The 15,708-nt window shown below is 38.8% G+C and overlaps 1 long non-coding RNA gene across 1 annotated transcript in view; it reads left to right on the top strand.

Annotated features, from left to right (window-relative positions):
- The window catches only part of LOC115302624, a 5,883-nt gene extending 597 nt beyond the window's left edge, over positions 1-5,286 (top strand). The window contains exon 2 of the long non-coding RNA XR_003913564.1: positions 5,108-5,286. This is a non-coding gene — a long non-coding RNA (uncharacterized LOC115302624). The remainder of the gene's footprint in view (positions 1-5,107) is intronic.
- The last annotated feature ends 10,422 nt before the right edge of the window (positions 5,287-15,708 follow it).

Below are 15,708 nucleotides of genomic sequence, written 5' to 3'. Positions count from 1 at the left end.
GAACGCGGCGGCGGGGGCCTCGGGCCCGGGTCCCCGCGCCGGCCGGGGCGCGCCCGCAGGCGGGGAGCATCCCTGACGCCGCCGCCGGAGCCCCCTGGCGCGCTTGGCGCGCAGCCCCCCAGCAGAAGCTTTTCGCCCCGCAGACAGAGACTCTGCGGCGTGCAGGGGAAATGGAGAGAAAAAGCAAGACTTACTTGGCGGCCGAAGGCTCCGCCAGACTCCCGCTTCGGACTCGGCAGGTGTCTGGCACCGCGGGCCCAGGCGGAAGGCGCTGGCGCAGCTCCGAGCCGGGCTGCACTTGAGCGAGGACGGAAACTCCCCTTGCCTCCCGGCCCCGCACGGCGCTCCTGGCTGTCACGGCACCGAGCGACGCAGGCACGCTCCCCGCTGCCGCCGCCGTCCTGGTGGGTCTCTCTGCCCTCGTCTCCGGGTTCGGCTGCTCCCCCGCAGACCACACCCTGTCACCTCAGCAGCCCTCCACCCCTTCCTCTTTGACACTTCCACCGGCTACTCCTCTGTCTGCGTCCTCCCACCCCCCTCAGCCCACGTGCTTCTGCCGCTCCCTCGGCTCTAAACTTCCCCCGCCGCCGAAGCCCCCACCTCGGCTCTGAAAACCCGAGGTCTCCGCGCCGAGTTCAGGGCCTGGGGTAGCGTAGCAGCTGGCCGACCGTAAGGTCCTCAACCACATTCCCCCCAGCCACTCAAGGAGGCAGAACCCAGCATTTTGATTTTGTTAATGCGACGGCTTAATAGTGTGTATTATATATTAGGGTGTATATTTTTAATATGCCATATATCACTTTTAATAACATGTATTCCCGAGTGTCACTTAGGAAACATCTAACAGCTATTCATTGTCATTTGGGGCTGGACTATCAGTCCAGATTTTTCCCTATGCAAAAAGCTCAGCAAAATTCCAGAAAACCATTTTTTGCCCAATCCGTTTTTTTAAATGCCATTTTCTACTGAAAGCCCCTCTCCTTTTTTTTTTTTTGTTTTGTTGTTGTTGTTGTTGTTGTTATAGAAATACTCACTTTTCTCTGTTCCTGCAGACAAATGTAAAGACTCTTCTCTAAGGGCTCCCCACAGCACTGTTCATATTGCCATGATCATTCTTTCCACCTATGTGGTTTTCTTTCTTCTTGGGACCGCCTCCACTATCTGTCTGTAAGTTTTTCCAGGCAGAAGTTTGTCATGCTCTAACTTTATCAGCAACATCTAATGTAATCCCCAGTACATACTATAAATCAAAAATCTGTTCAAGGAATAAATGCCTTTAAATATGATGCAGCATTGCTTGTCTGCATCTCAACTAATAGGTCATGTGGAACACTAATACCTCTTTACTTTTGGCTAGGTGATTGCTCATACATTCTTTAGTGTAATCCTTAAAACAAGTCTTCTTTAGAGGTTTTACCCCCTTTTTCTTGCTTGGTGAATGTCATTAAGTTCAAAACTCCTAAAACATCAGAGCTGGGCTCCACATTCCTGCAGAATTAACACCAGCTGAATGGGATTGGTGTTCTTATCACACTACCGTTAGTGCCCAATGCTACATGCAGAAGCTCTCTACCATGGAAGAGCCTGTCCAGTCAGCTCTTTTTCCAAAGTAGGATTTTTCCTTCCTTTGTCCTCTTCTGGAACTCTTGAGTCTCTTTAAGTCAGAGTTCTAAAAACAACCAAACAAAACAATGGCAAAAACAAAAATTGGTCTAAACTTGGACTTTTTATAAGTGTTTATGGTCTACACTTTTACACTTTAGAAAAAAGCTATTCTTTTGTTCCCCCCATGTATCTTGCCTCAGCTATTGTGTGTCTTACAGAGGGATTTATTTCTTTGGTTCCTCCATTGAAATAAAATAGCAGCTAACCTTCAGTTAGAGACAACATCTAACAACCAGCCGTTACTCTGAGCACTTTACACATATATTAGCTCATTTAATCCTCAACAACTTTATCGAGACTGTTTTATACATGGGAAACAGGTACAGAGGTTGGGTCACATGGCCAGCAATTAGTGGAATAAGGGTTGGATTTCTGAGAATCAGTACAGTGGCTTCTCTTTCTCCACCTTCTGTGATCCCTTATACCGAAGAGATGTTAACAAATATATTTTTTCACTTTTTAAAATGTTTATTTATTTGAAAGAGAGAGAACAAGCAGGGGAGGGGCAGAGAGAGGGGGAGAGAGAAAGAATCCCAAACAGACTTTGCATTATTAACGTGGAGCCCAATGTAGGGCTTGATCCCATCAACGGTGAGGTCATGACCTGAGCAAAAATCAAGAGTTAGATGCTTAACCAACTGAGCCACGCAGGTGTCCTTTTTGACTCTTCAGTTGTTTATGCATAGTCCCATTCTTCTCCCTTCCCCAGAACCTCCACCTTTGCCCCTCGGTTTTCATTGGGACTAACTATGTATGTTCACTTACAGCAAGGCTAAAGCCTAGTTTAACCCCTCACCACTGGTCTAGGTTCTGAAGCCTTGTTCCACATAGAAGAAGAGGGAGAGTGATGTGAGCATTCTAAGATTTGATCACAGAGCATAAATCTAGTCCACCATTAGGGGATTTCCCATTAGGTGACAAAAAGTGGTAGACATGCCATCATTTATCATACAACTAGTAGATTGGATTAAGGTAAAGACTTGTTTTTCCCTTTTGAACTACTCCCGCATCATTCACAGACCTTTGGATTTAGTACAATAATTCTGGCCAGCAGTAAGTAAATATTCTTTGTTCCTTTACATCCTTTGCCCTATGATTTTGGGCAGCTAGATGTATAGAGGGTGGTACAAAAGGGCAGGGACAGGAAGGATAATTTGTGTGGCCTGTGTTAGAAACATGAGCAGGACAAATAAAACAAGTCAGATAAAACATTAAGTTATCTGAGACTTAGTTTCTTATGAGTAGAAAAAAAAATCCTCATTCTGCTTTATATTTCACTTGTATCGTAGTTATATCTTTTTTAGACATCTAGCATTCTCCATTTTGAATGAAAATTATTTGGAGATGTGCAAGTCAGATTTGGAAACCAGTACTTTTGCTTTCTAGTTGAGAGAAATTGGCAGGTTTTTAATCTCTTTTAAAGATTCTCAAGTGAAAACAGAGGGATAACAAACAATAATCATCATTAAAAAGTTGTTATGAAATTAAATGAGAAAAATATGTGTAAAATGTTTCGCATAAGGCCTCATGTAATTTAATCAATCAATAAACGGTAGCTATTTTTTTAGCCTTACCTGATACTATCAATCCACATGATGCTTTTTTCCCCAGACATGTCTCCATAATAATGTGCACTATTAAGTGCTCAAAGCATATTAGCTAAAATCAATGGACAAATGGATACAAGGTAATTTATATGAAAGTACTGCAAAATTGACAAAGTGCTATAGAATTGTTAGAGGTTAGTACTTATAGTAATAATTAATAAGTAATAATAGGTGACACCACTGAGTCTTTGATTCTGGCTCAGCTTTGAGAACTGCTCTGCAAGAAATGTTTGATGTCTCACCCTTTTCATCTAAAAATTCAACTGGGAGAGGCACTGTCTACAGAACAGCAACATCTACTGATCCGCGGAAAATGTTTCATTCATTCTTCTTTGCTCAGTAAAAATTTCCAGTCTTCCTTCATAGACTTTACTATATTTCTTTTCCTGTGCCTAGATCATCTAAATTAGTTTTGTTTAAGTTTGGCAGAGACCTCCCCCTTATCCCCCAAAAAAGTGGTTTTTATTTGTCAGCGTGGCGTTCAGCAGGCCACAGCCAACATGGTAGCCCCACAGTCATGGGGAAGCTCCCACTTCCCTGAACGGCCTCATGGCTGATGGTGGCCTTTGGGACTCCAGTTCTCGCTGGTCTCTAGACTGGAAATAGAGGGGGAAGGTTAAAGGACAGGAGGGTAGAAAGCGAGCCCCCACTGCTGAGTCTGCCTTCTTGAAAGAGCCTTTCCAAAGCTCTGTGCATTGAATTTCACCTAGGCTGTGTGCAAGGAGAAGCTGGGAAATGCCACTTTTATCAGGGCACACTGCTGCTTGAATACAGTTGGCGTTCTGTTGCTCAGGAGAAAGAAGAGAATAGGTATTAGGCAAACAACTAGCAGTGTTTGCCAGTGACCTCTCTACTTTTCTTTTTCATCTTCATCTTTTAAGTCCTTTGTTATCCAATTGGCAACTCGTCGAATGTTCTGTAACCTGAATATCTCCTCTTTTTGTGTGCCTTTTTCACTATTTCACAAACCCAGTGTTTTCTCTTTTATGTTATCCACAGTCTTTTTTTCCTATTATTATATTGGATACTTACTCACTCTAAAGTTCTTCATGTATTTCATTTGTTTTCCATTCTAAGCTGCTCATACTGTCGACTATTTTCTCTGAATGTTGCCCAACTCTGCTCTTTGACTCTACAATTAGTGACTTTGTGCATTTTCCACATTTAATCCAGATCCTTTTAGGGTCATGGATCCTTTGTGATCTAGAAAACATTAGGTTGTGATATGATGTTATTTTTTTTTTCCAGAACAATCGAGAGTTAGGAGGGAGAAAAAGTCAGGGGTGTACAAATGAAACAAGATTAGCCATCTGTTAGGATCGTTGAAATTGGGTGATGGATATGTGGGGTTTCATTATACCATGACTTCCAATCTTGTGGCTGTCTTAAAATTTATATAATGAAAAGTAGAGAAAAAAACGATTGCTTGAATCTCTATTTTGCAAACTATTGAAGTATAAAGTCCTTCCCAAAATTTCTTCAGGAAACTCTAGAAGGTTTACACTGTGTTGGCCACCTTTGCTTCTGGGATTTTCTCTCATATTGGTGATCTGCTATCCATATCTTCTCATATATAACAATTTTTTTTCACCAAATCACTCACCCCCCCCCACACACACACAGTAATTTGAATAAGGTAGTCCTTATGAGGTGCTATCAGGCACATGCAGGGATTATACCACATGTTGCATAGCTGTATAAAAGAATACCTTTCTCCACATTCCTTCAAGCTATGTGTGTACTTTTAACTTAGTTTCCTTAAGATGTAAACAAGTTTTTGCAGTTTTTTGTTCCTCCACACTTCTGTTTTCTTCCCCCTGTTGATTGAAATACAGAACTGATTGCAGAGCCTGACCAGCCATTGTGGACCATGGGGCAAAGCCATTAGGGGGCAGAGTGTCAGGATAGAAAAAGCCTGGATCCCACAGAACCAGAAACTACCATGTCAGCTCTGGACTTCCTTCCTTTGGTTTTGTTTATGAATGTAAGAGAAATAAACATTTATCTTATTTAAGCCACTGTATGTGTGTTTTTCTATTACATGCTGCCAAACCTAAGCCTACTTGATATACTTAGCAAGGAATTTTCTTCTAAAAAGTGCAATTCTGAGCCTATGAGAAATTCTGCTGCCAGATATTAATAATTCTTTTTCCTTCATCTTATTTTACCTAATTCCTAAATCCATTCCCAGTCCCAGTGATAGACCTTCTCTTCTTTCCTTGACTTGCTATTGTCTAAATCAGTATAATAAATAAGAATCTATTGCATTGGCAATTTGTATGTGGTTGAAATATTAAATTAAAAGAACAATGTGTTGACTCATTTATCTATTGTTGCTAACAAATCACTCCAAAGCTTAGTAACTGAAAATAGCAATCTTTCCCTATTTCTCACAATAATGCAGGTTTACTGGTATCAACTGGCAGGTTCTTCTGTTGCACCCATGGTAGCTGAGCTTACTCAGGTGGGTACATTCAGCTGGAAGATTGTTGTGGCTGGAATGTTCACCACGGCCTCATATTCTCCGGGGCCTCCCTCCATCTGGTCTTTCATTATTTTGTTGTCTAGCCTAAGTGTCTTTATAGATGGCTGGCTTCCAACAAGGGGAGTTCTGAGAGGACAGGCCCTAATGTGCAGGTACTTAGGAGGCCTCTCCTTGTATGATGTTTGCTCATTCGCAATTAGCCCAAACCTGCAGATGAGGAGACTGAGCACAGGGAGTTTTAGTAACTTATCCAGTGTCATGGATTTGGTAAGTAGCAGAGTTAGGACTTAGAACTAGTTATGCTGACTCCACACCAGGAGAATGCAATAATGGCTAGGGTTGCAGATTTTGGAACTCGATTATTGTCTATTTTACATATGGAAGCTTTGGCTCTCCAATTATTTCCAATTAGAAACACTAAAGGCAACACATTATGCAGCTTTTTAGGGTAAAATCATGAGTGTTTTGAAATTTTCAAACTGTGGTACAGATGCTAAAAACGTGAGAGCTGCCTTATCATAGTGTACCCTCCACAGCACTGGGCCGAGAGTTACTGTGTCACACGTTAGCTGCACACAGTGTGACTGAACCCTGGACTCCCTGGAGTGAGGCTCTTGCATGGCTCTTTCTGGAAGGATCGAAGGAGTGGGAGGAGGGCTGTGTCTCCCTCATGTCGGTTGAATTTCCAGGAATTACGCTGCTTCTCTCAAAGTTGAAGCTCACTCTTGCACTGAACGCAGGAGATGTACAGAGACACTTAGGTTGGTGATTGCGTTTGCATGAAATCATCTTTGTGTGTCAACACCACCAGGGAGGTCTGAAGGGAACACGTGGGGCACCTTTAGCATTTTAAATGATGTCCCCTTCAATTCACATGCCAAGGATTCAATGAATTTAAATCAATCGTTTTAGATAGTTCATGGAACCCAAAATGCACTGCAGTATAATTTATTTTGCAGGAATATCACAAAATAGTTCATAGGTAACTATGTTTGTAGGAAAAAAACAAATTCTGAATGTGAAAATTTGTTATACAGGTTATATTTAGGAAAGCGGTGGGTAGGGACACTTGGGTTGCTCAGTCGGTCAAGTGTCTGACTTCAGTTCAGGTCATGATCTTATGGTTTGTAATTTCAAGCCCTGCACTGGGCTCTGTGCTGATAGCCTGTTTCAGATTCTGTGTCTCCTTGTCTCTGCCCCTTTCTAACTCACACTCTTGTCTCTCTCTGTCTCTGAAAAATGAATAAATGTTAAAATAAAAAAGAAAGAAAAAAGAAAAGTGTTGGGTAAAAAGGGGGAAATAAATGTGGTGGGAAAGGTTAAAGCAGTTTGCAAAGACTGAGGAAATAGAACATTCAAATAATAGGACTCTTGGTGTCTTGTTTACTTAAATTAGCGATGGGGAAATTTTTTAAGGGCTTGAAAGTAAGAGGAGATTTCTGTATGGAATCAGGTTCCTATTGTCCTTTTGTCTAAAACCTACTAACTACACTTAATTAAAGTAAGTATGCTAATTACATTAACATATTTAATATCTATCCTTGTTTCTTGTGTTCCACTTTGGTTGTCTGTACAAAGTGACATGCCCTAGGTTATCTGCCCTTCCCCTCCCCTGCCATCTCCTAGTCTCTTTTATGCTTTCTCTGTTCCAGCCACATTGGCATCTTGGCTGTTCCTCACACATACCAGATCCACTTGTTTCCTTTGCCTAGAATGTCTTTATCTTTCCTTCAGCTGTATGCATGGCTAAGTCTTTTACCTCTTTCAAATATTTGCCAAAATTTCACATTCTCCATAAGGCCTATGTAGATTTGCACCTTGGGGTGCCTGGGTGGCTCAGTTAAGCATCCAACTCTTGATTAATAATCAGGTCATGATCTTGCAGTACATGGGTCAAGCTCCACATTGGGCTCTGTGCTGACAGTATGGAGCCTGCTTGGGATTCTCTCTCTCCCTCTGTCTCTCCCCTGCTCATCCTCCCTCTCAAAATAAAGAAATACACTTTAAAAATAGATAAATTTGTGCCCCACCACTAATCTCACTCTTCCAATCTCCTTATCTGCTGTCCTCTTGTTTAGACCAAAATCTCCTCCTAATAGACAACATAATTTACTGTCCATTTTATTGTTTATTGTTAGCTACATCTCTGCCTTGTCTACCTAGAAAGCCCCACAATGAGTGACCTGAAAGCTTTCCATTTCGGTTAAATGACTTATCTCAAGAGCCCGCACATCACCTACAACATAGAAGATGCTCAGTAAATACTTGTTGAATAAACAATAAAGCTTTCAATTGTGCAAATTATATTCTTTTAAAAAATATTTTTAATGTTTTTTATTTATTTTTGAGAGACAGAGACAGCGTGAGCAGGGGAGGGTCAGAGAGAGAGGGAGACACAAAATCTGAAGAAGCTGTCAGCATAGAGCCCAATGCAGGGCTTGAGCCCAGGAATCATGAGATCATGACCTGAGCCAAATCCAGATGCTTAACCAACTGGCCTACCCAGGTACCCCAAATTATACTCTTAAATAAGCCTTTTGTGACTAGGTTGATGTTCAGCCTCTGCATTGCCATGTGGTTATAACAGAGTATAATGCTTGATGGCATGAGAAATAAAGGGTGAGTTGTATAAAAAAAAAAATTGGAGAAAGGATCTGCACTGAAAAGAAGAGATAATACAGAGTTTAGATGCTCTAATGCCACAGTTCTACTTCAGAATCGCCAAATAACAGTCCTAAAAACTGAGCTGGAAGAGGCATCGGGCTAAGAATAACCAGAATGGTAAAATACATTTCGATTTGCCTTACTTTCAAGTTAATCCCAATTTGAAAATTCTGCTCCATAGAATTGTTACTCAAGAAGATTCTTATAAATATGGATCTGCTAATTATTTTATATTTTTAAGTTTTAGTTAACAAGTTTGCTCACTCCAAAACAAGAATTTTTCTAATACGTCTCATCTCATTTCAGAACATTCAGGTGGTTAGTACATACTGGAATGCTGTGGTGAAAGTGATTCCTGAGTTATATTCAGCCTTAAAATAAGTGGGCATCAGTACTGATTGGCAATGTCTCCCATGGGCTTGGGAGGTAAGAGTGTGGCATTAGTGCCTTTGTTATCATATCCTGAATCTAAAAGATCTCCAAGGTTCCTTTCACTTGTATCATGCTCTCTGAAAGTCAATATATTAAGCGCTACCGGAAATTTTGAAAGGGGAAATTTCAAGTGAATATTTTAAGGATTATAACTAGCCAAAAGGCAAGCAGTGGAAATAAAACATCACTGAAGATAAAATTTAAGTTAGAACTTCCATACTAATACATGGGCTTATTCACATATATTACTTAATGTATGTGGTCTCTTCCCACCTCATTAAAACACACGTGAAATTTTCTCAAAAGACAAAAGATGTGTGTGTGTGTGTGTGTGTGTGTGTGTGTGTTCCTTTTTTTTTTTTTTGCTTGTTTCTTATCCATTTCCCCAACTAGGCTATATGCTTCATGATGGTAAGAACCATATCTAATTTTTTCATGAGTCCCTCAGACATAATGATAATGATAAAAAAAATCATTAAATACATTTTAAATTCATGAGGTGAGGGCCACCTGAGTGGCTCAGCAGGTTAAGTGACCAAGTTGGTCTCAGGTCATAATTGTGGTTTGTGAGTTTGAGCCCACATTAGGCTCTGTGTTGACACCTCAGAACCTGGAGTCTGCTCTCTTCCCTTCTAAGAATTCTAGCATAATTACAGTTATAATGAATATTTTTATTAACGAACTATAGACCTAATTTTCATAATAAATAGTTACATTTTTTAGGTTTTTACAGAGATATATCAGCCATCCATTATGCTGTGCCCTATTCCAACTATGCACAGCATCATTTGGGTCTCAGTTTAAATACATCTATTTAAAATGCATATTCCTAAGTAATTACCTTTAAAAAGTAAGAAATTCATTTAGTTCCAAGTAGAACTATAAATAGAATTTCTACTTAGCAAAGGTTGGGGGCGGGGGAAGTAAATAAAACAAAGCCTACAAAGAGAACTAAAAAAATACAAAGAGAAAAAAAAAGAGAGAGAAAGCATAAAATGAGATAATAGAACTAAGATTAAATATATTTATTATGACATTTATATGTGAGTTAAACTCCCCTCTTAACAGCAAATGTAAAAAGGAAAGAGATGGAATCAGAAGTCACAACAATAATAGCAAAATGGGACTCAAGGAGAATAAAAGCATTGAATGGGACAGTGGGTAATTCTCTTGATAAAATCCATTATGAAGGGATAATAACAATAAATCTCCATGCACATAAAATATTACAACAAAAATATAAATAATTTGACATCAAAAACAATTATAGTGAGATGCTTTAGCTTAGTACTGTGGCAAATCAAGACACAAAGCAAATAAGCACAAATACTTGTGAACAATATAAATTTATATTCAGAAATAAAAAATATATATTTGGTCAAATGTGTGAGAAATGTTTACACAACTTAATCATATCCAAAACCATACAAAAACTTACAACTCTTAAAAAAATGGAAACTGGATGAACCAGTTTACATCTTTTGTCTAAGAATGAACAAAACTAAAAATTAATTAAGATTCCATTGAATCAATTTAGTTAAAGAGGGAATAAAATGCAATTAAAATGTCTTTAGAAAATAATTGAAGTGAGAATAATATATATCAAAATTTCCAGGATAGTCCAAAATACATACTCAAAGGTAGGCTTACATCCCTAGACTATCATTTAAAAAAGATCAATGCATGGATTAAGCATTTTATTTAAGAAGTAAGAAAGTTTTTGGGGCACCTGGGTGGCTCAGTCGGTTAAGCATCTGACAACAGCTCAGGTCATGATTTCACAGTTTGTGAGTTCAAGCCCCATCTCAGGCTCACTGCTGACAGCTCAGAGCCTGGAGCCTGCTTCCTCCTCTCTCTGTTCCTCCCCCACTTGGACTCTCTCTCTCTCTTTCTCTCTCTCTCTCTCTCTCAAAAATAAATAAAGATTAAAAAAAAATTTAAAGAAGGCAGCCCTAAGTAAGGCAAGAAAAAGGAAAGTAATGGATTGGTAAATGGGAAAAAATATATAAGTGAATATAGAAATATGCAGAGATTTTTTAATGGACCTCTCTAGGAAAAATAATTATTAAAAAGAAGGAAACATAAGCAAATATCAACAAAGGGCTGGATATATGGAGGCTTTCTAAGCTTGAAAGATTTATATAAAATTACACAATCTAGTAAATTGCCTGGTCATTTTAAAACATCTTTAGAGCAAAAGATGAAACATATTAAAGGCAAAGTGGGAAAATACTTTGCATTTGAAATGCCAGACAAAAGTTAATATCTTTAACTTCTAAGAAAGTGTGACTATTAAGAAAGTGGTAATAACTCTATTGGAAAAATACCAAAGAATATATGACATGTCCTAGCTCATTAGAAACAAAGAAATGGAAATTAATATAACAAAAACAGTATATCACTAAACAATAGGTTTTAAAACTTATAGTGTCTAGTGCTATAAAGGGTATAATAAAATGTGTACAATATAGTTATTAAATTATTTGAGGATCTAAAACTTCATACACATGCTAAGTAGGAATAATCCCATGGAAAAACTAACTGGATGGAAATACAACCATGTACAGTAAAACTCATCTCTTGAGAACTTATAAGATTCTGTTTTAGTCTTTATAACTATTCGTTTTGTCCTAAAAGTGTACTCAAAATTACCCCTATTTTAATTTAAATAGGAAATTAAAATATATAATTTATGTATTGGCAAAAAAAACAGGCAGCATAAAAATGTGTCTACTATATAATCTCAAGTAAACAAACATTTATAAAAAAATGAAAAGTAGCACTAATATGGCTCAATCAATGAAGTGTCTAGCCCTTGTTTCTGGTTCAAGTCATTATCTCACGGTTTGTGAGTTTGAGCCCTACATCAGGCTCTGTGCTTACAGTGGGTAGCCTGCCTGGGATTTTTTCTTTCTCCCTCTCTCTCTGCCCTGCTCATGCTCTCTTTTATTTCTTTCAAAGTAAATAAATCAACATTAAGTGTAGCACTGATGATTTAAAATTTTTCTTCTGAATCACTTGATTAAGTGATTCTTTTCTCCTTTACACATCTACATACTCTATTTTTTCTTATGAGTATGCATTACCTTCATACTCAGTAAAGACTTCAAATTTAAAAGATCAATGGGAATAAAATTGATTCAATTGTAATAACATGGTTTATAAATTCGAAGCCAATACTTGTATAATTTGAGATGTGCCTATTTATAGCTTTTCCTCTATTAAGAAAACTAACAAGAACTTATTTCTTAGAATCATGTAAGCATGAATGACATTTAAGAGGCTTGATTTAATAGATATTTCTTACCTGTGTAATAAAACAGTAATTAAATTATTATACTCTGATTAAATTAAGTGTTCAAATACACTAATATAATAATATTTCTAGGTACATCTTTGTTTATTCAGCAAAGGGATTGCCTTATATCAGTCTGTTTGGTTAATTCAGTGTAAAATTCCTATCCCAGTTCTGTTGGGTTTGATATGAGATCAATCTGCTCTTCAGTGGATAGGCCCTGGGAAAATTCCAGGATAAGGGAAAGAGCACTGCAGTTAACCTTTACATGATTGTGATGCCATAAGGCTAGATGATAACTCTCTAATGGTCTGGGTATGTGTGTGAGTAGAATAGCCATTAAAACCTTACTACCTTTTTAAAAAACTTTCTTTGTTTTTGAGAAAGAGAAAGGAAGAGAGAGCATGCATGGACATGGGCACACATGTGTGATCAGGGGAGGGACAGAGAGAGACAGAGAATCCTGAGCAGGCTCTGAGGAGGGGTTCAAACTCAGGAACCAAGAGATCATCATCTGAGCCAAAATCAAGAGTTGGACTTAACTGACTAAGCCACGCAGGTGCCATAAAACCTATTACCCTTATATGGAGGGCTTATCTGCCTCTACATCTCTAGGTTTTCCTTGGGTATTATCACTGTTATCACCAAAAACAATCATGGTGAAAAACCTGGGGATCAGGTTGCCATGGTAAGAGTTAAATGAAGATTTTTGTGGGGAATATTTTCTTTTGTATGTGTTCAAATGAGTGCCCAAGTTGGATGACTTTTTATTATTGAGGATAGTGATTCTGTATATGATTTGAATACAAGCATATTTTGTCACATACACTTATCACAGATCTCTTCTCCCAGTCGATGCATGGACCTTTTTATTCTCTTGATAATGTCATTTGAAGATAGGAAGATATCACAACATACTTTTGATAGAGGGGCATTTTGTTGTTTTTACAAGGCAGAATTTGGTATAACCATTGAATTATATTTAGCAATCATGTAAAAAAAAAAGAAGAAGAATTTAACAATGTTGGGGCACCTGAGTGGCTTACTCCATTAAGCATTTGCCTTCAGCTTGGGTCATGATCTCACGGTTCATGAGTTCAAGCCCTGCATCAGGCCCTGTGCTGACAGCTCAGATTCTGTGTCTACCTCTTTCTCTCTGCCCTCCCTTGTTTGCACTATGTCTCGCTCACTCTCTCTTAAGAATAAACATTAAAAAATTAAAAATTATGAATTTAACAATGTTTAACATTAAAAGAATAAATAAACAGAATAATAAACATTTTCAAAAACTGGAAGACTCAAAATGTTAAAATATTAATTTTCCCTAGATTAATCAATGAATACATTGTATTCATTGTATTCATGGGCCAGTCCAGTGTTTTTCCTGGCAAGTATCATGCAGTTGAGACTTTATTGTCAAACTACTTAGTCTTCTGGCCCAAGGCTGCCAGCTCCCTTTTGGAAACTGAACATGGTCCAGAGGTTCTGCAAATTTTTATAAAGAGTAGAGAAGTAAATTTTCTTCCTCTTTGCTATACCTGAACGAATGACTTCTTCCTAGAAAGGTCAACAATCACTTATGTAAAGAATAGCTTTACTATCCTTTACACTTAGAATAGCTCTTTAGATCTATTTAAGAGTCAAACCTCAGATCCCAAGGTTCTAGAGCAGCTCTTCTTCCCACCATCAACAGAATAAAGTAAGATATATGAAGGATATATATCATATATATAACACCAGTATCTGGATGCGTGTAGACAGAGTTTTAAAGTTGCAGAAGTCAGGGGGCCTTCCAAACTCGTTAAAAGTGCTGACCACATCATTGGTAATGACAAAGACCTAGACTGGAAGCTGATGAGAAAAAAAGGGGAACAATTCACAGCAAAACCAACCTGTGAATGAAAGGCAGAGATCCCTAGGTAAGTGCTGGCCAAGGTTTTAGATGGCAAAAAGGGAGCAGCTCAGAGGATCAGGGCACAAAACCTTTCCATAAAGCCAGGGACTGAGAATGACTTTTGGTTTTGGTTGACACCTGCTAAAGACAATCAACCGAGGTGTCTGGAAGCCTGTAGAGCAACACACTAGTGCTGACTGGAAAGGTGGCAGCAGGAACCCCCAGGGGCAGTCCTGGGGGAAGGAAACCATCTGGCAATGAATAATGTGAGGGTGGGGGCGCCTGGGTGGCTCAGTCGGTTAAGCGTCCCGACTTCAGCTCAGGTCATGATCTCACAGTCTGTGGGTTCCAGCCCCGCATCAGGCTCTGTGCTGATAGCTCAGAGCCTGGAGCCTGCTTCAGATTCTGTATCTCCCTCTCTGACCCTCCCCTACTCACTCTCTGTCTCTCTCTATATAACATAAAAAAATTTAAAAAAAAAACAACAGTGTGAGGATACTGAGAGTGTGAAATTAAGAGGCAAACATTATGTCATTTACCATTACACACACATATTTTAATGTTGTGAAAAAACCAGATATTTGGTCAGTATAGTAAATGGTTTATGTATATGAACCCTTATTAGTATATTTAAATATTACTTTTAAAGTATTACTATCAACTCAAACATTAAACTTTGGACTTTTAACAAATTAAGACATTAAAACTAGTATTTCCAAGAGGTGTGGCAGTAAGCATACCTGAAGGAGGTCATTCCCAAATCCTTTATTTGTGTTATTTTTATTCATTTTAAATTTATGTATTAAGTTTTTGGGTATTGTTGAAATGCAGTGATACATTAGTTTCAAATATACAACACAGTGCATAGAAACGTTTCTGCATGATGCTGCCCTCACCACAAGCGTAGCCACTGTCTGTCCCCATGCACTGCTCGTACACTATCACTGACTGTATTCTTCATGCTGTGCCTTTTCCTCCCCTGACTTACTCATTTCATAACTGGAAGCCCGTATCTCCCTCTCCTTTTCATCCATTTTGCCCATCCCTTCACACCTTTGTGTTTTTAAATTAAAAAATAAACACATAGTTTTCTAAAAATTGAAACATTTCAGAATACCAACTAATAAAGACACTGACCAGCAACATAGATTCCCATGAAACATGATTATAGAAAGGATTTTTGTGGATGGTCCTTGTGAGATTGTGATTACCTCATTTGTTCTGATTATCTCATTGCATGAAGAAACTCACTTTACTGTCCTCGTGTTTCCTGTACCCCAAATCCCCATCATGACCGGAAATCTTGGTGCAACTATAACACAGTGCCATTGGCCTCATGGCCTCCTCAAAATTCACAGGCAGGCCCTTACCTCCACCATCAGCTTTATTAGTCTGTTCTCCAGCCCCAACTCCAGGATGTTCTGATCTGACCCCACGAAGGCTACTTTGAGTGACTCTTTCCCTGTTCTGCTTTGCAGTTTGTTTATAGATAAGAAAGGGGAGGGCTGGGAGCTAAACACAATGTTTACTAAAACATTGAAAATACAAATTCATGTCTTAGCTAGAATTGGTTATATATATAAATGTTAACTTTAAAAACAAAGCAGGAAAAAAGAGTAGTTCTGCTGAAGAGTCAGAAGCGTGTCAGGAATAGCTCCATTATGGG

Source organism: Suricata suricatta, chromosome 9, assembly GCF_006229205.1.
Source record: "Suricata suricatta isolate VVHF042 chromosome 9, meerkat_22Aug2017_6uvM2_HiC, whole genome shotgun sequence".
Taxonomy (NCBI): Eukaryota; Metazoa; Chordata; class Mammalia; order Carnivora; family Herpestidae; genus Suricata; species Suricata suricatta.
This window is presented reverse-complemented; position numbering and strand designations above follow the sequence as displayed.